Source organism: Taudactylus pleione, unplaced genomic scaffold, assembly GCF_031769625.1.
Source record: "Taudactylus pleione unplaced genomic scaffold, aTauple2 ptg000156l, whole genome shotgun sequence".
Lineage (NCBI taxonomy): Eukaryota > Metazoa > Chordata > Amphibia > Anura > Myobatrachidae > Taudactylus > Taudactylus pleione.
Window position 1 is genome coordinate 10766304 of NW_028284558.1, and position 27331 is coordinate 10793634.

Consider the following 27331-nt stretch of genomic DNA (forward strand, 5'->3'; position numbering starts at 1 on the left):
GTAGCCCCCACACCCCTGTGCAGAATTTACCTGACTGAAGTTCATGCTGGGGACCGCTCCTCCTGCTGTCACTCCCACTGCCATTGCACTGACTGCATCAAGCTGGATCCAGCAGGCGCACAGGATCCTCACAAGTTCCCAGTGATGCATTGCACTGGGTCGCGTGTGCACAGGTGAGGTCATGACGTTACCCGCGCCCCCGCGCACTGCATCACTGGGAATGCTGAAGCGATCAGAGGCTTCTTTAGCCTCTAATAGCTTCAGAGGCCAGCATTCCAGTTTCTGTAGGAAAGTTGATCGCAATCTACTGGTGGGAGCACCACGAGCTACCGGTAGATCGCGATCGACGTTTTGGCCAGGCCAGCATTAGATGATTAGAACAACAAAAACTTACAGCAGCTCCCCTCCGGCCGCGGCACCCTGGGACAGCACCGTGGCACCCCAAGGTGTCGTGGCGCACAGTTTGGGAACCACTGCCATAACTCCAAATTGCACATCTTGTTGACACTGGGCCTGATTCGTATGTATGTAAACCCAATGGTTCACGTCATATCCGATGGTTCAGTGCAGAATGGGTCCCGCGTGCTCCCCTGCAGTCCCAACTTAGCAGCAGCATGATTGGCATGGTGGCAGCCAAGACTGTTGTACAAAGCGGGTTAGGACGGCCAGGGTGAGTAAGCTTCAGCCTACCCTAGGGCAGCGACTATCGCGTCAGCAGATTGTGCTCCATGCTTCCCTGTATATACCGTCCATATCTGAATCAGGCTCACTATTCTATTGGAAATACATATAAAAGAAAGCAATTACAGCTTCAGGGGCAGCCCTGTATGTACAATTCATTTCCCGACTGCTCTCTATGTTGAAACAACAGCATTAACATTAAGAGTTTTAAATAGACGTCAAAGAAATAAAACCAGAAGCTGCTGCAGAACATCTTGGGATTAATTTCTAGTTTAACATCATTGGTTACTGGAATCTCTGCTTATACAGTGGCTCTTGAGCTGGGTAGTTAAATACATTTATACAGACTGGAAGTGTATGCTGTGTGGATGTCAGGGGTACTCATAGCTATCTATGTATGTACAGACACAATACAGTACAGTTGTAACTAGATGATCTCCCAGCCAACCTGGATCTTTTCCCCACTGGACTTGCTTTAACCTCTCCCACCAGTACTGGAACTGCAGCAATGCCCCCTGTTCAGAGCCAGGAGGGGCTTGTGACATCAGGGGCACTTGCTTCCCAGCCTCCAGTTTCTCGTGTTCACTGCTGAATGCTGGCAGCCTGGGCGTGTGTGGATTGCATTAGAGGCTGGGCTTGTGTGCGATGAAGGCAGCCACTGCCTGGCTGGGAGGCCCCTCTCTCATTGCTTCTCTCTGCCTTTTGCAGCTGCAGGCAGCAGCATCACTTGCATGTGGATATCAAGCACTGTGTGCCAGGCTGCTGGTGCAGTGATTGCTCGGGACATATCATGGATCCTTCCTGCTCTGATGGTATGTGCTGCTTGCTTTCTCCCGTTTCCTAGCAGCTGTGTGCCATGTGTGGGCATAGCAGGCACCGGTCAGCAATGCATGGAGGAAGGGATGCTTTATCCTTGTGTGAAGCAGATTGTGCTCCCTGCATCCATGCACTTGCTCTCTATCCCCTTGGAAATGACTCTGGTGCGCGTTCCACTAATAATGTCACAGACACTATGCAACCATTACAGGTTTCCTCTGCTGGTGACATTAATCAGAAAATGGTAGCTGATATCTTTATTTCTGTCTTTTTCCTGTGTGCATCCCATCAACTCTGATTTGCTCCTTTGTATACCATGTGTAGGTTACTCTTTCTCTTGGGGAGGACAGGGGTTTGCATCTTGCAGGCCCTCTCCAGCCAATGTAACACAATTACACATGATATGTTTACCAGTGCACCTGGCAGAAGGTATATTAAACACATGCTGTGCCCAAATTACCCATAGCATTGCTACATTGGCTGGGCAAGTTCAAAGTCTGACTCGCTCTCCCTAACTAAGCCTTAGTTGTGTGGTTTATGAGGATTTTTTATATTTTAAAGTGGCTGCTATTGTTTTCTAAGCCTCAATTATTGCTCTAAAGGGTTGTTGGATGCTATATCTTGCTTTTTTTTATTATTTATTTTTCATTTAATTTTTTTTAGTCATTTAAGACCACACCAGTTTTTTTTAACATTTATCCACATTCATTCAATTCTCATCTAAGTGGTCTTTTATATATTTTTTTTTACCTAACAGTCTGGTACTGTATTGTGCTTGTCTTTGGAAGAATGTTAAACATCAAAGAGGAGGTCTGCATGAGAAGTCAGCTTGTTGGGTTATTACATACAATACAGTTATTCTTATGCAGGAGCTACCTGCATATGTTGTACTGGTCTGATGGAATTGTATTCACTTTCTAAATTACATTCAGTGAGTATGTAAGAATAGAATGAGAGTTCCAATTCATTTTCAAAATGTACACATTAGACATTTCTCTCTGCACATTTGTCATCTAGATGCTATAACCAAAAAATAGGTTAATATTAGAGCGATATGGAATAATATGAGATAATTTATCATTAAATAGTAGTATGTTTTTGGATGTGGGTGTTTATACTGTTCATCTTTAGTGTCATTAACCCCCGGGTGCAGCAACAGTCTTTAATTTTTGCTAAATTAGATGCACACTGGATAATATATGGAGAGGAATGTTTTATTTTAATTTTTAGAATTGTAATAATATATGCTGTATAATATTAGCGATAGGGGCAGTAACCAAATATTTGTATTAAAAATGATAATATTGCTGGTTGATTTTAATAGAACAAATAGTGTACTAAGTATATTGCATGTCAGTCTGTATGTAGTACTTTCTATTTTATATACTGTATAACAGTTTTCCTTTTTGCATAAATCTTATAAAAAAATTGCAGAAATTCAGTATTCTCCTAATGACCTGTATGAGTTTTGCCTTCGTGCTGTTACTATTATGGCTGTTTTTGGACAAGTAAAAAGCTTGAAGTGAATAGAAATATCTAGAACTGAAATGGATAAAGATCGGAGTGATGAGATATTTTATTTTGCTTGAACTACAAATAATCAGTTTACATTTTAATGTTTGGTTTTAATCTAAACACTGAATAGCGCTTTATAAAATCTGAGTGATGTTATACTTCAGTTTGTGGTATATGTTACTCATGTGCATGCAGTTGCTATGCAGTTATCATTTTTAGTTTATTATGCTATTTTCTATGCTTGTTTTCAAATGTTTACATACTGGCTACCATACAGAATGGAAACTATTTATGCTCTATGCATTATATGTGTTCTAAATCTAAAGCAAAGTTACAAACTGTAGCCAAACAACCGGAAATATAATGCTTATAGACTACACTGCATAGTGCTAGATTTGTCGTGAATTGTGATACTTAATGCAAATGAAAATCCTAATTCTGTAAACGACTGTTTATATTGGTTATGTTTCGGTGCTTTCAAAACTTCATAAATGTAATATGAAATATTAATGTAGACTCTTACTGAGTATGTCAAATAGTGAGTGAGACAGTCAGGATAGTGCTAGTGTATAATGATCAGATAGATGACAATGCTCCGGTGACTTTGAACATGATTAAAAGTGTAGTGTATATATCACAGCTGCTGGCTTGTTGAATTATAATGCCTTAGCGTGTTTAATCTTCACATTGCTATTTCAGATACATGATATATTTGTACGCCTAACAAGAGTACTCGATTTACATTAACAAATATCTATGAATTCATCAGATGTGACAGATTGGGACTATTATTTACTATACACACTGTTACATCCATATACTAGAATCATTTTGAGTTGATATTGATACAGTCTAAGCCTCTCCTCACCCCCTCCCCCCCCCACACACACACATACATATTGCAAATCTATTTCCATAAATGCATTAGAATACATAGGAGGCACCTTTCCCATTAGTGTTCAAAGCAAGATCATTATAACAGGAACAATATTCCTATATTCCTGCAACATTGTACATCCACCACTAGGGTCCGCCGGGTCACCCTGGGGCTCTTGTTACTCTGAGCCACATGTGATCATTTTTTGGTTATTATATAGTCAGCAGCTGGACGTGGTGCATACCTTACTGTTGTCTACTATTAACATGTTAACAGTTAAAATCCAATCCTATAAGAAATAGGTGATGGCATTTTGAGAAGTAGCACTGTGAAAAACAAGTACATACCTGTATAGATACTTTTTTTTTGCATAGCTTTTGTTTTGAGGTTATTTTGCATATAATGCAACTACATTTATCAAAGGACAATGATGCAACACTATAAAACTTGACATTTTTATTTCGAAAACATCCACACGGCAAGTTAAAACACAATTGAAATCGAAAGTCAAATACAAAAAAACATTTGAACATGCGATTGTTTATTAGTTTTTAATTCCATTTGGGTAGTCATTGGAGGTCACCCGTATGACTGCAATGCTTATAACGTGTTAAATGCATTGAATAAAGCAAGAAGTGTTTGGAAAACCACAACTGAACGCTAATACTGCACACCCAAGGACGGTTAAAAACGTGAGTGGGTATGATGACTTTGGAATCAATTGGTTCCGTTGTCAGACGGATTTACATGTGTCGTACAGTGTTGAAAAATGTGAGTAATTGAATGCTAGTTACAGTAGTGTAAGGCGTAATATTGTTAATAGATGAATCACTCATATGATATGGAAACATTTGTAAACATTTAGGGGTAAATTTACTGTAGTGAGAGTTTGAGAAGTGGAGATGTTTCCCATAGCAACCAATCAGATTCTACTTAACATTTAACTAGCCCCTTCTAGAAGATAATAGGTAGAATCTGATTGGTTGCTATGGGCAACATCTCTACTTCTGAAAACTTTCACTTTAGTAAATGTACCCCTTAGTTTAAAGGAATACCTCTCTTTACATATGAAAGTTATGTGCTTTCATATAGCAAATCACTGAGCCTTTTCATAGATGGCAATAGCATGGAAGTTTTCTATGACCTAATATAAGGAATAGCACTGTGAAATATGATGCCTCTTTCAAACAAAGAAATTAATAAATAAGCAATAAATAGCAAGCTAATATATGCTACATGTCTTAGGTGCTAGGGTTATGTCTCTGACAGGATTGCAACCATATTTATAAATAATCAGTAAAAAAAAGAAATCAGATTTTTCGTAGGAAAAAAACCATAGGAAGTCATTACCACTGTGAGATCACCAGCGCACACAGAAGTGTACCAAGGGAAATTGTGACATTCTGTAGGGCTATAAACCTGTTATGTAAAGTCGCTGAGCTCTATAGTGTTATAGATGTTGCCTTTACTAATAGTTGTAGACATTATTTTAAACAGCATTATACAATTTCAGTAAAAAATTATTTTAGCCATTAGTAATTTTTTTGTTAAATACATGTAGCAATAGTTTCAATGGTAGTCGATCCTGTTCGCAAATACTAATGGGAACACTAAACAAGGCAAACCCTACTTTCTAGAAGAATTATGTTATTTGTTTTGTAACACAATACAGGGCTAAGTTAAAGTTGGGCATATGGGATCGGTGTGAAATGTTCAAATCCCGACGCCGGGAGACCGGCACCAGTGAAGATCCCGACAGCTGTAAAGGTAAGTACTAACTACCCTAACGCCCCATGCTAACCCTCCTTTAGGGGTGCCTAATCCTAACTTCCCTCCCTATTACCTAACCCTAACCCCCCCTCTAAGTGCCCCCCTTCCCCGCAGCCTAAACCTGTCTCCCAAGGGGGTGCCTAACACTAACCCCCCTTCCCCTAGCTTAACCCTAACCCTCCCATGGGTGCCTAACCCTATGTCCCCCCCGGGAGCCCCTAACCTAACCCGCAGCTGTCCGTGCCCGGCGCCCAGCTTACCTTCGATCGGTATGCCGGGCTTCGCGCTTCCGGTGAAGGTAAAATGACAGGCGTCAGGATTTCAATGCCTGTCATTAGACCCCTGCCGGGATTAGACAGTCGGGAAGCCAGCGGTCGGCATTTTGACCTTCGGCATCCTGACTGCATCCCGGGCATATAGCTGATTTCTGTTTGTGTAAGATATGCATGTCTGTACTGCACAAGTGCCACAAAACTGTATGCATACTGTTGAATTGCATAATATTCAGCGGTGTCACTTGGGTTGGTGTCACCCAGTGCACTACTGTGGACTCCTCACGCACGCCAAAGGTGCGTGCATTTGAAAGGGACGTTGCCTTGTGTCCACGATGGCACACCCCCTGATATATCACGTTTTTCTCGTCACACTAGTGGTGTATCCAGCGCTCCAGGAGTTGCTGGGCAGCCTCCATCCTCTCCCGACTCCTGCCACAGTGTGGAGGATGTGCTCATGCCCGTGTCATCCATCACTGCTCCTTGGTGACACCAAAATAGCAGCGCTGCTCTGCAATTTTGGTATCACGACTTCACACGGCGTCACCTGGTGCGGTCCACACACCCCTTCCCCAGTGATGCTTGGATTGGCATAACAGGGACGGGCAACAGTAGGATGAGTACAGTAAGGGCCTACGCCATGTTCCCACTGATTTCTGCTGCAGCGACACCGTACTCTGGAGAAGTATAATTGTATAGTTGCAGGGACCCATGTGCACCGTACACCCTGTACCCTTATAGATATGCCTATGAGTAAGGGCATGGTCACATTACTGCGACATATTAGACATGCATGAATATGCAGATATGTCTTTAGCAGCTGTATATCGTGCAGAGGCTGGAGGGCTGGTGCACTAATAGGCCATGTTAATGCTTATCAACATCACTAGTTAGCTGCTCCTGATTGGCTGTTCGAGTACTGACCCCTCCAGCAGACTTAAATCATTAGCAGCTGTATTACAGTATAAGAAGTTACTGCCGTCTCCTCACATTACCTAATTGACATGTCCATTTGGCCTCTTGCAGGAAAAACAAAATCTTATTGCATTTTTAAAGGGGTAAAACAACAGATATTTGTATTTGATATATATTTGTGTTTGTATTAATGTTATATGGAAAATGTGAATTTCACAATTATTGATTACACGGTGAAGACACTTTTCCCTCTTGTGTAAATGACAGTTTATTATATTATAATATATATATTATATTATATTGCGTACAAGTAGTGTAAAGCAATTTCTATCTGTCTATCCATCTATCTGGTATGTTTTGTGTTATTTATGGTATATGCAACAACTGGCATACAATAAACCAGATGAGAAATGACATTTCTTTCTCTTCAGACCCCTGAGCAATGTTAGTGTTAGCTAGAGAAATATACCTAATTATTAATGGATGCTTCGCCTTCGTGTTCATTTTTCACACAGATGCAAGATTAGTAAATTAGCTCTAATACCTTTTGTACTTGCCCTGGTTCCTTAACTTACACAGTTGGCACATATAAAAAGTGTCTCTCTTGGCTGTAGGTGGGATTATGTATCTCTTAGCAAAGGCTTCTAATAATAGTGCTGCACATCACATCACTCTGGAGCAGATCCAATATCTGACAATAGCTGGGAGACAGAACTGCCCTATAGAAAATCATGTGCCGTTCTAGATCAATGTGTCTCCAAAAGAAACATTGCCCTCTCATACTGATATTGGGCAATAATACTGCCATAATTAATATTTCTGCAGCTATTTTACAGGATGTTGCAGAATACATTTAAAAGCTTTTATGAAGCAGACAAGCATAAACAGGATGATGGAAGCAGCGGTTCGGTATTGAAACTATTGGGATGCTCCAGGCACGTTTGTCAAAGTGGTGCCCTCGTATGGTTTTACCTCATTTATCTTAATGTGCGTATTTTTCTTTTTAAAGCAAATTTGTCTCTAAATACCGTGAGTACGCTGGCTTCTCTTGCATTAGCTAGTTACTTCATGGAAATTACTTTATGGACTTATAACTTGCTCAGCGGCCGATTTTAGCACGTACACACAGATGTTACACAATCCCAAATATTCACCAATCTGATCTTGTGACTGTGAATGACACTGAATACACTCCTCTTTCCACACACAACTTTTTGGTTTTGGCAAATTAAAATTATTTGTTTCGAATGATCATTTCTATTTTAATCGATGGATTACAAATCACACACAGGGGGATGTGTGTCAAGCCTTGGACGGATATAAAGTGGAGAGTGGCCCAAAGCGGGATGTAGTCTGCATCCCAGTGTGCAGGATACTGACGGTTTAAATAACAGCGTCAGAGTTCGGGCAGCAGGGTAAGGTTTAGGGTTAGGCACTAGGGGGAGGGTTATGGTTAGGCACTAAGGGGGGGGAGGGTTAGGTTTAGAGTGCGGGGAGGGGGAGGTTAGGTTTAGGCACCGGGGAGGGAGGGTTAGGGTTAGTATACTTACCTACGGGTGTCGGGATTCTGACTGTCAGGATGCCGTTGTCGGTATTCTGACCGGTGGCATCCCGACTGCCGGGAACCCATACCCAACCAGCCCAAAGCAACCAATCACTTTCTAACTGTCATTTCAAAGACTGTACTAGATAAATGACAGTTAGAAGCTGATGGGTTGCTTTCCAAGAGATGTTAGGTGTAGATTAGGGTTGTATAGATAGAGAACCTGATTTTTCTGTGTATATTTACATCTAGTCATAATAAGTGTGTCATATTGAAAATATCTGCTGGGATAAAACAAAATAACATTCTAGACAACAAAATTGTCCACTTAGTAGAATAAATGGTAGAATTATATATTGTCACCATCAATCAACAATTTAAAAAAAGAGCGTTTCTCAGTCACAGGACTAGAATAGCAATAATAATAATCAGAGTAAATATCTGACCAAGTGGGAGAGAGGTGCTTGGATTCCAAATGGAAGTTAAATACTTTGGATGGCCATTATGGACAACTAAGATCAAATTGTAGACAAATTGCTACAAAATATACATTGGTCGAAAATGCGGAGGTCTGAATATTTCGTGATGACACATTTTAGAAATGTCAGAATCGGTCTGCACATACTGTATGTATGTGGCTGATTGGTGCTTGTGCCAAATGATCCACCTTTAAATGTCAAACTGCAGTATACAGGGCTACAAATATTTCACAAGAAAACATTTTGCTTCTAAAATGTAGTGTCCTAGGTTTTCGGTTGAATGTAAATACAGGTCTGTAATCTGTTTTCCAAAAGCCTGTTATCCAGTAAGTTTCTTAAACTAGGAAGTAAAACGTAGTTAATGCTGCCCGTTTTGGAAAAACCCCTGTAACTCCATAACCTGTATCTGGATATGTTATGTGTATGACATTTTTCTCAGATAGCCATTGTTGGTGTTAATTGATGTACTGACAAGTACATATACTCAGGGCTATCTCTTCCATTGGGCTTGTTGGGCAGTTGCCCAAGGGCCCGAAGCTTGGAGCTGCGGCCAGTTGGTAAATTTGTGATATTTTTATAATCCGGCCGCCGGTGCACTGTATTCTGATCTAACCTCCCCCACCCCATCCCCTCCCTCGTGACGAGTACTCACCTCAGTCCCAGTTTCACTTCATCCGCCGGCTTCAGATCAGTCAGACAGAGTCTCTTTGCATGTGTGGGAGTTCTGATGGGCATGCCGGAGGGTTTAATTTTATTGACCATTTAAATTTTTTTCCCGTGAATGGGTGGGTAGAGGCCCCAGTGCATTGCTTTGCCCAGGGCCCACACTGCTGTTAAGACAACCCTGCATATACTGTATATATTAAGGAGGTGATACATGCAATATTAAATAGCTTCTATTCAAGAAACATCGAGGAGTATACATAGAAGTAAAGATTTTGTATCCCGCTAGCAAACAATAACTATCATGTCGGTGGAATCGTGAATGTTATCAGTAAAATGACTATAAAACAAGAAGCTAAGCATTAAAGCTGCACTGACAGCTAGATATTAGAAACATGGGGCCCAATTCCGTGTTCCATGCAAAGAGGCTGCAAGTCCGGATGGCAGCCAGATTTACTATGTTATCCTAATGCGAATATACGCACGGCTTCAAGCATATAGCCGCACTGCCCCCTGTTTACCTGTCCACAACCGCAATCTTCATCATTATTGTGCGGCACTTACACCTGGCCAATGGTGGGTGCAAGAGATTTGTCAGGCATAGGCGACCCTGCGTCATGGGCACGTCTAAGAATGACATGGAATTCTGGCTACATGCCCACGACACTCCTATGAAATGGTTATTTTGCGTATCCACCCAGTTGAAGCTTTTTAATGCCCTTTTCATGGAAGGATCCGGCCACGCACAGCCTCTGTCAATGTGCGCATTCATGGTGCAGTGCATGCACAGATTGCAAATAATCGTTAGATGCAGCCTGTTTTGGACTTTCGATTCATCTCTGAATCAGACCCATATTGTGAAATAAAAATCCTTTGTTGCATTTCATGGCCTAGTAGTTTTAGGATTTAGAGAGAATGGTAATATATATTTTTTTTGTGAAAACACAGGCATGTTCTCAGGGCTGAAAATATGTAGAGAAATGGCAATATAATGGATGCGCAACACCTGCAGCAACTTATATGGCACAATAAATAGTCTCACTTAACCCTTAAAACACAACACAACAAGTTATTGTGCCACACGGTGGCGCTGGATATACAAAAATATGACCTATAAAATATGAAGATATAGAAAAATTTACTCAGTCCTTTTTAGGGAGGTATTGTCATTCTGACCATCAATCCGCTCAGAATTTCAAAACATTCCCGACGGTCTCTGTATGGTACATGTGCAAAAATTACATAACACAGAAATAATTCCTTAATAATATAAACAATATAGATATTGTAAGTCAATCTGATGTTTGCATAATAATAGTGTTCCTGATCTAGACGTTTAGCGTACCCAGACTAACATGTCACTGTGTGAGAACATTCATATCTAGGTTTCTTTAGTCTTCCCACTCCATGAGTTCCCAATAATTCACTCTCACAATACAGGGTTTCCAAATGGGGGATATGAGGTATAGCGTACCTTACTTACATGTAATGTAAGTTGTAACCACTCATAAAGGTGTTTTTATGTAAATTCAATGTATCTTCAAATTAGTCACCATGCATACGTTGTCCTCATTAAAAAGGAGAAGAATGGTGTATGTAACTAATCATATAATTTATTAGAAAAAAACACACAAGCTCATGAAAATCCAATTAAGACAAAAGAATGGTGACCTGATATAATGAAACAATGAAGTCCGGAATCCACCGTTTCATTCGTGGTAATCTCCAATCAATAATGTCCAAAAAAGGTGTAGGTTCCCTGTGACCAACGCGTTTCGATCCACCACTGCAGATCTTTTTCAAGGTGTAGGGAACAGTTTATACCAGGGCACCTTAAACTCTATACAAGTAATCAATTAACATAAGTGTCAAAAGCCCCTATGATGTATACATCAACCTAGTTGCATCTGTATCATAGTGAGATTTATTTCTAATCCACATTCCCGGGTCAGTTCCTGTGTTTGATGTTTAGCTTCCAATGAGATCACTTCCGGGGGATGCTGTCATCCAGTCCGGCATACAACTCCCTCCCTGCCATGTCCCGTGTGCAAACGTGCACGGCACATCACCGGAACCACCGCGCTCTGCCTCTGTGTCCTCAGGCAATACCCACGCCGGGTACCCAGCGCGGGCTCTCCAGATAACCGGAAGTGACGTCCACAAGTCCGTGAGGTATTTTCAGTTGACGCGGTCGATGTAAAAAGTCAGGGCGGCCTAAATAAAGACTTTGAAACTAAATGGTTTTTATAAGTGGAGTTTACATATTTAATGGTTTTATAATAGGGTTTTTATATATTTTTCGTTTTATTAACTTCATGTTCAGAACAGCATGACATCTGATGATACACATTTATTGTATATATATTGCATAATTGAAGCAGGCACCTTATATGTGGAATATTCGTATTGTCGATATTAAAATGAACCTCTATATACCCCTGCCTGTACCTTCTAAAATCCTTCCTATAAACCTCTAAGGATGACGCTAATTTGCGTACGCAGTCATACAATAAATAGAGACTCCAGACTCAGAACATGTGGTTCCGAAGCACAAAGTATTATTCAAGTAAAAGTAAAATCAGTTACACGCTATGATCTGTGTGCAATTTAGCGCAAAGGAATTATACAGACCCAAGTACAGTATACATACGCAGCGCCTCTGGACCAGATCCCGGCATTCAGAAAGAAAACCTCCGTCAATCAGCATTCAGCAAGAAGACTAAAGACCCAGTGTTTGAGCACACATGTTTATACCCCCCAGAATAGACAGGACAATAGAGAAGTTTCTTGCTTATGCCATTGGGTCCCAGGGGAGAAGCATATGTTACAGTGCATTTAACAGGCTGGTTCAAATAGACTCGCCCAGCCTCTAACAACTGAGGGTCTTTTCACTCCCGCCTTCCCATGCTGCATCCTAACAGTTGTTCATAAAATATACATTTTGTTGCTTGTAGTTTCTGCGGTCCATAAGTTGAGAATGCCTGATGCGATCTCCACACCTATAGTACCGGAATTCTGTTGAAAGAGTACGCATCAGTTCGAAACCAAACACGGCTGTCTTAACATGTATAGAACCTTAGTTATCAAATATCTTTATTTCTCAGCATTTAAACTAACTGAACCAACTTAAATCATATACTTTAAAGCTTATTAAACCTTATGTGTGAATATGTAATGTTTGAGTATTCGGGGTTTGATATAAAGACGTATTAATGTGTGTATGAGGAAGGGTGCACTTAACTCTCACTAAGTGAACATCTTAGCAGTGTGACATGCTGAGCCAGATAGTTCCACATGCCCACTCTGTCAGCAGCCCCCACCTGTCCCAGGCTTCAAAAGAAAAAAACTCTTTATTCTCCCAGTCTCTTGTGTGAAATGCAAATAGCCCAGCTACAAGAGACAGACCTAAGATGACACTCTAGTCTTTGAAATCATGTCATTGCAGGAAGCTTGCTAATGTAAGGTGTGTATTCGAGCCAGACCACCTGTAGTGAGGGCAGACACTGTCCAGGAAGCTTATCTACACAAGCTAGTTGTCACGTAGCCATTTGCTCTATTCATCTAATGCAATCCAATTTTTTTACATACTGTAAAGCCATTTCTGAAATATATCCTTTACAATACGTAAAGTCATGAAATAGGCTTCTGGTGAATCGCCGTAACTTATGGCGATGGTCACAGATGCATTCGCATGATGCTAATGGCGTCTTGTGGCCAGTCGCAAGATTGTGTCGCTGCGATTCAATTTTAAACTGATCTTGTCTCAGCCAATAATCCAGTTTCAACAGTATACTACATTTTATGTGATTTAGAGCCATTTTATGCTTTGTATGTATTTTTATGTATTTTTATACATTCTGATGGGTATTTATATTTATTAATTTATCTATATATAGGAGATGCTTTGGACGAATAGGTCTTCAATATGGACACTTGCTTTAGGACAAAAAAATATCCCTGACTTTTTACATCGGCCGCGTCAACCAGAAATAAGTCACGGACTTGTGGACGTCACTTCCGGTTATCCACTTATGTTAATTAATTGATTAATTGTATAGGGTATTTAAGGTGCCCTAGTATAAACTGTTCCCTACACCTTGAAAAAGATCTGCAGTGGCGGATCGAAACACGTTGGTCACAGGGAACCTACACCTTTTTTGGACATTATTGATTGGAGATTACCAGGAATGAAACGGTGGATTCCGGACTTCATTGTTTCATTATATAAGGTCACCACTCTTTTGTCTTAATTGGATTTTCATGAGCTTGTGTGTTTTTTTGTCTATTAAATTATATGATCAGTTACATACACCATTGTTCTCCTTTTTTATGAGGACAACGTATTCATGGTGACTAATTGAAGATACATTGAATTTACATAAAGAAACCTTTATGAGTGGTTACAACTTACATTACATGTAAGTAAGGTACGCTATACCTCATATCCCCATTTGGAAACCCTGTATTGTGAGAGTGAATTATTGGGAACTCATGGAGTGGGAAGACTAAAGAAACCTAGATATGAATGTTCTCACACAGTGACATGTGAGTCTGGGTACGCTAAACGTCTAGATCAGGAACACTATTATTATGCAAACATCAGATTGACTTACAATATCTATATTGTTTATATTATTAAGGAATCGTTTCTGTGTTATGTAATATTTTCACATGTACCATATGGAGACCGTCGGGAATTTTTTGAAATTCTGAGAGGATTGATGGTCAGAATGACAATACCTCCCTAAAAAGGACTGAGTATATTTTCCTAGATATTCATATTTTATAGGTCATATTTTTGTATATCAAGCGCCACCGTGTGGCACAATAACTTTGTTGTGTTATGTTCTCAGGGCTGGGTTAAGCCATCGGGAGGCTCGGAGCACTTAAGACAAGGGGGCTCACACCCACTTCTCCGGCCCCCTCTTGTCAGCACCACCCCATCTCATCTTTTGCTCCACCCCCACTTGTTGTTCGGAACACAAGCACTTGTCATCTGGCCCGTCTCCAGTCGTCATCCGACTGCCACCACTCTTCTGGTCCTGGCCCAGTGCAGAGATGGAGCCCCCCCTTAATCCAGCTCTGCATGTTCTCTAGTGCTACCATATTGTAGAGTGGATCTCCACTGGGAGCTTTGAAACTAAAGAGAATGGAAGTCCTCTGAAGCCTCATTCAGCAGGGATGCTTAAACATGACTGTGTGTGGAGCTGAACCTTACTAATTGAGGGTCCCAGTAAAGGCAAAAATTCAGAGAAATGTTATTGAACCTCTGGCATTTTCTTTTTGTTCTGATGACTACAGTGATTCCTATTGCTACATAACTCACCTGTCAGTCCCTTGAGGCTACTTACAGTATGTGTGTTCATGTGTGTTTGCTTTATAGGTGTACAGTATATGTGGCTAGCCGTGACAATGCTTGAGCCGGGGATGAGACGTTGTTCAGTTGAGATTTCATTGAGTGGAGAAACTGAAGCACATCTAAGCTGCTGACCTTTATTCAGTACTGGTGGCTTATTAGAAATGTACACTGAACAAAGCTAACAATATGGCTGAAAGCAGCGTGATCTCTCCATGCCGACAGATGTTCAAATCCCGAAAAAGAGTCAATAGCCCAGTATAAATAATGTGATATCTGGTAAATTCTGAGACCTAAGGAAAAGTTGGGTAACCTTTGACACTCCAACTGATCTAGAACATCATTCTAAGGCTGGATCTATAAAACCTTATGAGATATGTATTCCAGCAAAAGATGGAGCACTAAGAATGTCTTACCTTGGTTGAGAAAACAAATACAGTATATACTGTATAATGTGTACAACTACAGATAGGAAGAATATTACCCTGTGTATGTCATCTGGGTTCATTTTCTTTTGAACTAGCTGTAACAGACACTGGCCATTACTACACGTGTCTTCCTGCCATGGTGGATGTTGTCATTAGGATATACTGTATTTATGACTTCCCAAAGGACACTTGGTTAAGGCTCCATACCCAAAACCATGATTGTTTGTAGCAGAGGACGAACTTACTGTCTAGAATGTCAGAACAACTCTGTATGATATGCAAACCATTTAGAGGTTGCTCGATGCAATATGAAATTTTTATGTAAAAGCCTGTTTCACAGCCACATATACTGACTGTATAGTAAGATGTGTGATATTAAAATTTATTTTAAAAAAAGTTTGCTAACGACATAAATTTGATAAAAAGTAAGACAAATAGGGGTCTATGGGCCTGATTCAGACCCGCTCGCAAGATGCATATGCAAATTCGGCAAGGCAGGTAATCGCACGGCAAGGCATAAGCACGCTCATTATGTCTTGGCGTGCGATCGCATTGTGTATGCAGACGCCCACCAGCCTGTCTTAAGACGCCCACTTGCGGACGTCATCTCCAGGTAGTGTATGCAACCATCGGTAACATCGAGTACCATCGAAAGCGAACGCTGCGCTTGTGGTTGACCATACCTACCGCAAGCACTGCGAGCACTTCACTGTAAAATCCAGCCAGGTGACGTGTACTATGACGCTGCCTCTTAATTATGCACGCCTCTGAAACAGCGTTAAAATGCTCGGGAACGCCTGCGTTAGCAGCTTCACTCCCCCGTTTTCATCGACCAACCCCTGTCATCACCCACAAACAGCTACTCCTGTCACTCACTCAGCTGGGCAGTCTATGCGCAGCGAGCGAACGCTTCCTGATCGCTCGTACTGGATTCGTTCACGCGCACTGCGATGCGTACGCAGGCGCACAATGCAAACATCAGCAGTCTGCGTGCGATCGCTTCTTAGCGAGCGGCCGTATGTACTGAGCCTCGGAGAGAGATAAAGTTAATGGAGATAAAGTACCAACCAATCAGCTCCTGTCACTTTACAGGCTGTGTTTGAAAACTGACAGGAGCTGATTGGTTGGTACTTTATCTCTGTCCACTTTACCTCTCTCCAGGGCTTAGTACATAGATCCCATAATGAATTAACTATAGATGTCACACCTACAGAGAGGATGTATTAGAGTAAATATACAAAGGAAGCAGAAAGATATGAGAAAAATAGAGAACACTGGATACCTACTAAGCTTTGCAATACATGGAACAACAAGAAGATGCCCAAACTAATAGTGAGAAATTAGAAGGACAGGAGGTAAAGAAGGAATGGGGGACAAAAGATGGATAGTGTGATCTCACAAGCGATGGTCCAGGTCAGTATAACAGTGATAAGCCATGAATCACGTGTTCCAGAGAATGTGAATTCAGGATAGCTTAGAAGGGCTATTATTGTATTGGGTCCAGGGGTCTAAAGATTTATGGAATGTGATAGAGCAGTCCTGAGAATACTCATCATTAGTTCCATCTCCAAAATGAACCAAATCTTGCTCTTGAGTTTTCATTGTGGGAAGAGTTCAAGATATCCGGGCTTCGGCAATGACACAAGCTAGTCAAAAGGTAACCAGGCACCAAGCATGCACTTATAGTCCAGTGTATGCTGCTGCACACCACTACAGAGAGCTGCCATTCACTCTAAAATTGTATTTTATTTTTCCAGCAATGAAACAGCAGCACTCATGATGTGACATATCAGGTTATTGGTCTGCTAGGGAATGTCTTTGAGGGGGAGAACATTTTTTTTTAAAGTGATTAGGCCAGTGATACAGTACCTATCAGAGATGCAATAAAGGCAATGACATTAGACCAGAATCTCTGTAAGACCGGACAACTCCACCAAATATGAAGATCAGTGTCCGTCATCTAACAATTTCTCAATATTGAGAAGAGAAGATGGTGTAGATTTTCTGTAATTTAGTTGGCAGTAGGTACCAGCAATCAAATAGTTTATAATTGTGTATCACCTTCTCACTATCAAGATTCACAGGTGTGTTTGGGATTCTGTGTCGTCACACCAGGACCAACCCAGGGGCATGGAGTCTAATAGGGTACTAGTATTCACCAGGGATTTCCGCAGGGGAATTTGGATTTGTAGCTGCAGTATTCTCACAGGTCATAGCCCCCTGGGTGGAACCCAGTTGTTACTAGCAGAAGACAACTTGGAGAATGACACAAGCCAGTAGTAATTAAGATGCAGAGTTCAAAACACTAAGCATGATAACTCAATGGAGGCAATGGGAGAGGATTGCCTGAGGATTTCTGGGACCAGTGGAGTAATCCCTGGAAACATTAGATGATTCCTGGGTAACCAGCATAGTTTCTACAAGAGCCACTGGAGAGCAGGAGAATATACAGCAGAGTATCCACAGGAAACACAGGAGAGCAAGAGATTATTATCCACAGGAGACAATGGACAGCAGGAGATTATTCGGCAAAGTATCCACAGGAGATACTGAAGAGCAGGAGATTATTCAGCCGAGTATCCACAGGAGACAATGGAGAGCAGGAGAATATCCAGCAGAGTATCCACAGGAGACACTGGAGAGTTTCCAGCAATCCACAGAAGACACTGGAGAGCAGGAGAGTTTCCAGCAAAGTATCCACAGGAGAGCAGGAGAGTGTCCAGCAGAGTATCCACAGGAGACACTAGAGAGCAGGAGAATATCCAGTAGAGTATCCACAGGAGACCCTGGAGAGCAGGAGAGTTTCCAGCAAAGTATACACAGGAGACACTGGAGAGTTTCCATCAAAGTATCCACAGGAGACACTAGAGAGCAGGAGAGTTTCCAGGAGAGTATCCAAAGGAGACCCTGAAGAGCAGGAGGGTTTTCCAACAGAGTATCCACAGGAGGAGGTAACTACAGCGTAAGTGCAGACAAGGATTTGACACCTGTGCTGTAGCAGTGAGGGGTTTAAATAAGGTGCCCAATAAGTAGGTAGAAAGATTACCTGGTAGGCACGCCCTCAGAGACTATTTGTAAGACTCCCCACAAAATGGTGGCCACTAGAGGCAAAGGTGTTGGAAAGATGGTGGCAACCAGCTTTATACTGTAGAAGAATGGAGCCGGCTAAAGTAGGCAGGGTGGTCACCATAAGGACCAGCAGGGGTTGCTGGCCAAACCCCAGAGACCACCAGAGAGGCCTCCTTCCATGGCGGTGAGTGACACCCTTGCAGGGTGTGACACTCATCTGTTATTAAAATCTAGTGATGAATAACAGTTTAATGAACCATGGGCTATTTTTCTGAATGACTCTCTTCTTAGCCGTGACTACACCCAGGTTATCTTCTTTCTTCCAAGGAAATAGGTTCACCAGGTGTAATTTTTATGGAAATTCATATAGCCTATAGCACACAGTGTACTTTAGGTTTAGTGTACATGGACAACCCAATAATATAACATAAGGACTCTAATAATTAAAAAATAATAATAATTAAATAATACATTGAAGAATAGTGCTTTCAAATTATTTAGTTACTCTGTGCCCAGTTGTCCAAATTCCACACTTCCCTAATCTAACCCCAGAACAAATAATTGATAAAAATATAATTTCTTTACCACATAGATAACCCCACACTATAAATAGTACCAAATTAAAGTTAAACCCCCACACACAACAAACACGCTCTGTAATTCTACTAAGCAGTTAATGTAAATAACCAATAACACTTGGTTCTCAACAGTATCACTGACTAATGGCCATTAGTGCACTTTTCCAGAAATGTTGGCCTTGTGTAAGGAATAATCTAAATAGTACCTCCTATGAATTAACAATACTCCTACAGCTAATGTCCTAGATAGTAGTGAAGAATAGGCATTTTTTTTTCTCTAAGATCACTCTTTATATTCAGCCTTATATCACTTTCCTAAGGGACTAGTTCTCACTTCTTTTAATGTCTCTTGTACCCAACAGAGTGCTGAATATGCTATAAAATTGTTAAACTAGTTTAAATTGTCAACTGGCCAGTGGAGTACTTTAGTGCAGATGTGTCCTCATACGCTATTGCCACAGTTGCACCAAACAGCCCTTCAAGGCGCGCAGAGTACCATGCAACTCAGCTGAGCATCTTTGCGTCCTTTTTGCTTGAATGTGCGTTTTAGTAGCAACAAAACCGTTTCACAAGACTGCACTGTTCAACTTGATATACAACACTTGTATATCTGTGTGCAAGTTTTTGGCTATTGCTTATTACAGCATATAATTTCCTAGTATACACTGCAGTGCCCCATCTATTGACCAGTATACAATGCAGAGTTGCTTTTTACCATGCTTATTCACTTCCATCATTTTCTGCAGCGGTAGGAACATCAGTAGCTATAATATTCTGCTACAGCAGCTAATTACAAGCAGCCAAAGCAATTTTTGGTGGCTGGTTTGATCTTTGTAAACATCAGTCATTCAGTAAGCTTTATTAAGGGGCCTATTCATTAGCAGATAAAATTGAACGATGAATGATATATCATTCAGTCGTTCAATTTATCTATCATGGATAGGCCCTGAATGATGACAGATGCGCACTCCCACGGCCAACAAATTGTGTCTTTCGTCTCTCGAACATGTTGGTCAATTATCGCTTATTGCTGACAGATATTAGAAATATCTGTCACTTTATAAGTGGTAAACTACGAACGACGAACGATATTTTTAATGAAAATTAATAGAAACAAAAAAAAAAATCCACTCCCTGAATGATGTAATGCAATATCGTTCGTCGTTTGCAAAAATCTGTCATGTACATGACAAATATCTGTCACCGCAGCCCCAGGAATTTTCAAGGGATAAATCTTTTGTCTTTTATCGTAGAGAAAGATCTGCTAATGGATAGGCCCCTTTAGACCTCTGCAGGTCATTTAAGGAATAATAATCACTGCAGCCAATGACAGATGATTTCTTCTAATCAGATGTGCAATAAACACTGGACACAGGAAAATAGTTAAATCTCCCTTAAAGTGCGCACACTGGATAATTTTAGGTACGATTTGCACAAAAATTATGCATCGTTTAAAACATGCAAATCATGCAGCTTCCAGGAACGATAACGATCCGATGGGAGTCCTGCGGGTCGTTTGTTTTATCTTCAGATCTTACCTACTGCAGGTAAGATCTGGCAATCTTCTTAACAATGCACTGGAAATTATTAAGGATGCATGATAGGTCGTTAGTCACATTGCAGAGCTCAGCAAGATATCGTCTGTCCAGGAGTGCCTGTGAGTTGCCAAGGGAGTTCAAGGGAAATCGTTGACAACATTGCATCTTTTGCGAGTTGTCCAGTGTGTGGGCACCTTTAGAAAGTAGCTGCACTCAGGATAAAGAATATAATTCAATCTGTTTGATGTTCAGATTTTCTGGGAGAGAATGCCTGTCCATGCCTTTGTACAGCATACAGCCGTTTGCTAGAGGCAACACTTTATAATACAAACCCAAATATTGCTTACATAATTAAACAGTAGTGTATCCCCCAGCCAGCCCGCTCCTTTCTGTCTCAACAGCCCTCCAGTGTCTCCCCAGTTAGCACACTCATGTCTTTCCAGCCACCACCCTTCTGTCTCCCCAGTCAACACCTTTCTGTCTCTCCAGCTAGCACCCTTCTGTCTATCCAGCCAGCACCCTCTGTCTTTCCAGCCCACTTCTGTCTTTCCAGCCAACACAACATCCTTCTGTCTTTCCGCCAGCACACTTCTGTCTCCCCAACCAGCACCCTCTGTCTTTCCAGCCCACTTCTGTCTTTCCAGCCAACATCCTTCTGTCTTTCCGCCAGCACACTTCTGTCTTTCCAGCCCCTTTCTGTCTATCCAACCAGCACCTTTCTGTCTCTCCAGCCAACCCCCTTTTGTCTCTCCAGCCAGCCCCTTCTATCTCTCCAGCCAGCCCCATTTTATCTCTCCAGCCAGCCCCCTTCTGTCTCCAGTCAGATCTCTTCTGTCTCTCCAGCCAGACTTCTTCTGCCTCTCCAGCCAGCCCCCTTCTGTCTCTCCAACTAGCCCCCTTTTGTATCTCCAGCCATCCACCACCACCACCTACAAATTATGTGTTTGCCCCTGGTAAGGGTGTGTTCACATGATTATGACTGAGGTAGATTTGCAGGCAGATAAATATACAACTGTGATGAGGCATATATGTTGCTGTGCAAGGGGGGCTAATGCAAACAGGCGTTAAGCAGTACGAAGAAGATTGGAACCACTTCTGATTGGATGATAGTGGTTCCCCTCTCCAGGTGCGTAAATAACTAGTGTGGCTCCATATTATATTTAATCTGCATTTCTTCATTTATATTTCCATTTGAATTGTGGCAAGAAAAGATTTTTAAATAACATCATTGCATTTATATGTACTTTATATAATTTAATTCCAGTATTTCTATTTGTATTTAAATCTATCAAATAAAATTGACTGGTGTTAAAAATTATGTCATCATATTAGTACAGTCAGGTGCATAAATATTGGGACATTGACAGAATTTTCATATTTTGGCCTCTATTCACCACCACAATGGCTTTGAAATTAAACAAACAAGATGTGCTTTAACTGCAGACTTTCAGATTTAATTTGAGGGTAATTACATGCAAATCAGGTGAACGGTGTAGGAATTTCAACAGTTTCTATGTGTGCCTCCCACTTTTTAAGGGGCCAAAAGTAATGCGATTATCAACTCAAAAGCTATTTCATGGATAGGTGTGGGCTATTCCCTCGTTATTTCATTATCAATTAAGCAGGTAAAAGGTCTGGAGTTGATTCTAGGTGTGACATTTGCATTTGGAATCAGTTGCTGTCGACTCTCAATATGAGTTCCAAAGAGCTGTCACTATCAGTGAAGCAAGCCATCATTAGGCTGAAAAATCAAAACAAACCTATCAGCGAGATAGCAAAAACATTAGGTGTGGCCAAATCAACTGTTTGGAACATTCTTAAAAAGAAAGAATGCACCAGAGAGCTCAGCAACACCAAAAGACCCGGAAGACCATGGAAAACAACTGTGGTGGATGACAGAAGAATTATATCCCTGGTGAAGAAAAACCCCTTCACAACAGTTGGCCAAATCAAGAACACTCTCCAGGAGGTAGGTGTATATGTGTCCAAGTCAACAATCAAGAGAAGACTTCACAAGAGTGAATATAGAGGGTTCACCACAAGATATAAACCATCGGTGAGCCTCAAAAACAGGTAGACCAGATTAGAGTTTGCCAAACAAAATCTAAAAAAGCCATTACAGTTCTGGAACAACATCCTATGGACAGATGAGACAAAGATCAACTTGTACCAGAGTGATGGGAAGAGAAGAGTATGGAGAAGGAAAGGAACTCCTCATGATCCAAAACATACCACCTCATCAGTGAAGCATGGTGGTGGTAGTGTCATGGCGTGGGCATGTATGGCTGCCAATGGAACTGGTTCCCTTGTATTTATTGATGATGTGACTGCTGACAAAAGCAGCAGAATTAATTCTGAAGTGTTTCGGGCAATATTATATGCTCATATTCAGTCAAATGCTTCAGAACTTATTGGACGGCGCTTCACAGTGCAGATGGACAATGACCCGAAGCATGCTGCAGAAGCAACCAAAGAGTTTTTTAAGGCTAAAAAGTGGAATGTTATGCAATGGCCAAGTCAATCCCCTGACCTGAATCCGATTGAGCATGCATTTCACTTGATGAAGACAAAACTGAAGGGAAAATGCCCCAAGAACAAGCAGGAACTGAAGACATTTGCAGTAGAGGCCTGGCAGAGCATCACCAGGGATGAAACCCAGCGTCTGGTGATGTCTATGCGTTCCAGACTTCAGGCTGTAATTGCCTGCAAAGGATTTGCAACAAAGTATTAAAAAGTGAAAGTTAGATTTAGGATTGTTTAGTTTGTCCCATTACTTTTGGCCCCTTAAAAAGTGGGAGACACATATAGAAACCGTTGTAATTCCTACACCATTCACCTGATTTGGATGTAATTACCCTCAACTTAAATCTGAAAGTCTGCAGTTAAAGCACATCTTGTTTGTTTCATTTCAAAGACATTGTGGTGGTGAATAGAGGCCAAAATATGAAAATTCTGTCAATGTCCCAATATTTATGCACCTGACTGTATGTAATGACAGCTGAATGCTGACCTTTCCCACCCGTGTCAGAGATGCACAGGAGAGAGCAAGGGAGTGCTAATAGAGAGACAATGGGGAAGGAAGAAGAAGAGGATAAACTTTTTGAGGGAGAGAAAGGTGGGGAGAAAGTGTTGGGGGACGAGAGAATGGGGGTGGGGGAGATAGAGAGAAAGAGAGGGGAGTGGAGATAGAGAAGGAAAAATCCAGGCAACACCGAGCTTTAAGCTAGTATATTATAGAAGGCAAATCTGGCTTTCACATTTATTAACCACACTGGTATCTCGGAAAGATTTCTGGACAGCACAACCTGACTATATAAATAATGGGAGGTGCTACCTGATGAGACTAATTGCAGGCACAGAAACAGACAAATCTCAGGTGCACAACTCCAAATTATTAATAATATATATAAATGCAATAACATTTTGCAATCAATAGAGGTTTTTAGCATAATCATGGCCAAGGTTATGGGCCTACCCACCATATCCAGCTGAGCACTTGGCACCGCGCCTCTTGATGATGTCAGACGCCGTGCGGCCGCCGACTGCGGGGGTCCTCCGATCTCCAGCTTCGGCTAGTACATCCGCCTGTTCTCCCAATTACAATCCAAGGAGTTTCACACCGCTCAGAGTGCTTTGTCAAGGATAGTTCTCTATTGTGCTATTGCTCTTTACATAGGGTAAAAACTTTATTAAAAAAACAGAAATCCAGTTCCGGAAGTAGTCATTGCAGAGCGGTAAGAACGTGGATTAAGAAATAATTAAAAATGGTATTGCTTCAATGGGTAATGAACATGTATAAATGAATTAAAGGACAAAAGTTTGTATGAACAATGAAGGTAGGTATCTGAATGGTAAAACGGAATAAAATAAATAAATATAAAAAATATAAAAAAAATATATAAAAAAAAAATAAAATATATGTAAAATAATAATAAAATAAATAATAAAAATAGTAAAATAAATAAGAAAATATAAAGAATAGTAAACGGCACCATAGACCCAAGGCTACGTTAGGGATAATATAGGGATATCATAAACTTGTAAGGAGAAATTCGGGAAAAGGGGAAGGTATTTCATAGAAACGCTTTAAGTTCAATATCAATATTGAGTCCCAGAGGTTCGAGAGTCTTTAATTCATAGATCCACTTGGTTTCGTTTCTTTTCAATGTGTATATTAGATCTTCTCCTCTCCAATGGGGGGTCACTTTCTGGATTCCAATAAAATTCAAACCTTTGGGATTTTTTTGATGTTTTTCCAAGAAATGAGCTGACAAGTTGTGTGTTTTGAGACCTTTTTTAATATTGTATATATATTCGGCCACTCGAGTTTTTGCAACTCTTAAACATGAAATTTTTATTATTTCAAAAAATTATTGAGGTTGGGTTTGGGATACAGAAAAAAAAGGGAGGGTTGGGGGTACACAGAAACAGAATAGGGGAATTAGGTACAATGTTTGCTTAGAGGAGGTAACATTTAATATAGTCATATTAATACAGTTCGGAACTAACCACTGTTCACGTCCATCAATAAAATAATACAATACTTTAATCCAGTAGTCACTGATGATGGGCCGCTAGACCGACGATATATAGACTACTAGGTAGATTAGGGTGATCCAAATGGTCCGGGCTGAGAAAGGGACAATAGAACTCTCCGACTAGTAACCCCTGATCCACTTTAGATTGGGAACCTATCCTCTAATCAAAATTCTAGGATCTTAAGGTTTGGATCCCGCGGACCAATAGTCAGACCAATTAAGCCACTGGATCAGCGGGTTTGATGACGCTGAGGAATAATTCACCCCAGCAGTTTCAAACTCATAGTGAGCTTGGACTTTTTTTACTATTTCCTCCATAGTGGGGATTATAGGGGATCTCCATCGTTGAGCTTGCATTATTTTAGTGGCAATAAGGATGTGACCCATTGTGTAACGATCATTGGGGGCCATATCTACTTTATAAAGATGGAAAATAGCAATAACCGGATTTGGAAAGATAGTGATCTTTAACATTTTTGATATTAAGATGAATACTTCTTTCCATAATGAGGAAATACACGGGCAGGTCCAAAATATGTGGGACAACGAGCCTACATGGCCACAGTTCCGCCAACATAAATTGGAGTGAGATGGTGAGATAACGTGCATTAGTTTAGGCGTAAAATATAGTCGGTGAAGTAATCGGTAGTATTGTTCGATGTGCGACATGCATTTTGAAATCTTATAATTATTTTCAAAAATTAAACGGCAGTCTTCCTCGGAGAAGACACACGAATGGTCCGTTTCACATTTCATAACCGTTGAGGGTTTGTTAAATTCAGTGGGGGTCATTAGTTGAGTATACCACCATGTAATACCTCTTTTGTTATTGAGTTTATTTAATTGGTTAGTTAAAAGTTTCGGTGGATCATAAATGATATATGGGGTGGGGTTATACTTTGTAACCAATGTCTGATTTGTAAATATTTATAAAACTCTCTAAAAGAGATGTGAAATTGGGCATTAATATGAGTGAAAGGCTGAAGAGTGCCGGAAGATGTAATTTCTTTAAGTGAGAGAATACCCTGTGATCTCCAGGTCTCAAAACTTAAATTAGGTATTAAAATGGCCAATCCCGCCAGTGAGAAACCCGTGGAGGGAAGACTAACTTCTGGTGTCTCTTTAATCATTTCTAACCAGGCTTTCCTGGTTGTGGATATCACTGTACATTTTTCAATCCATGGGATCTTAACACGAGGTGGTAACCAGAGACAGTCTGTGAGTGGAAGAGGGGAGGCCAAATCCCACTCTAACTGGGCCCATGGCATCAATTTCCCCTTTGAGAACCAAGAGTTCACTTGTGTTAATATAGACGCTATTTGATACCGGTGTATGTCCGGGTATCCCAAACCTCCCTCTGTCTTGGGTAAAGACATTGTTGTCCTTGCTTGTCTAGGTTTCTTGCCCTTCCAAATATATGAAGAGAAGAGTTTTTGAATCTTAATGAGGATATAATGAGGGATTAGGATTGGCAATGTCCGAAAAAAATACAATAACTTTGGTAGGGCCACCATCTTTAGGGCAGAAAGTCTGCCTAGCCATCATATATCGGACATCATCCAATCCTTGAATAATATCAACAATTGTCGTATCAATGGTAGGTAATTGGCTGCTACTAGGCTATTGGTAGTGGCTGTTATGTGAATTCTTAAATATTTAATAGAATGGTCTTGCCAAGCATATGTATAATTTGTTTTGAGGGAATCTAATAAATGTTGTGTGAAATTGATAGGGAGTGCCTCAGTTTTGGAGCAGTTCAATTTATAGTAAGAGACCCCAGATAATTCTTTCAGCAAGCTATGAAGTGCAACTAAGGAGTTCATCGGATCTGTAAGTGTCAGCAGGATATCGTCTGCGAACAGGCTGGTTTTATATATTTTGCCATAGAGGATGGGGCCTGCAATATTATGGTCAATTCTGATGGCTTCTGCTAATGGTTCGATCGCCATAGCGAACACCAATGGGGATAAGGGGCATCCCTGTCTCGTACCATTTGTGATCGGGAAGGGGGAAGACAGGATGCCATTAACAAAGACTCTGGCCGAAGGCGATGCATACAATGCCAGAATTGATGTTAAAAAACTACCCTTAATACCCAGTTTGACCAATACTGCTTTTAAATATTTCCAATTCAATCTATCGAACGCTTTTTCTGCGTCTAGTGATAGAAGTAGGAGGGGTTGGTCTAAGTTGGAAAAGGATTCAATTATATTGATCACCTTCCTCGTGTTGTCTGGTCCCTGCCTTCCCGTCACAAATCCTACCTGGTCCTGATGTATTAACGTTGGTAGCA

General features: G+C 40.9%; 1 protein-coding gene across 1 annotated transcript in view; it reads left to right on the forward strand.

The window, feature by feature from the left end:
* The first annotated feature begins 1394 nt into the window (after positions 1-1394).
* The window catches only part of B3GALT1 (beta-1,3-galactosyltransferase 1), a 415780-nt gene continuing 389843 nt past the window's right edge, over positions 1395-27331 (forward strand). Inside the window, exon 1 of the mRNA XM_088474894.1 lies at positions 1395-1493. The gene's annotated coding sequence lies outside the window, so the exon portion shown is untranslated. The remainder of the gene's footprint in view (positions 1494-27331) is intronic.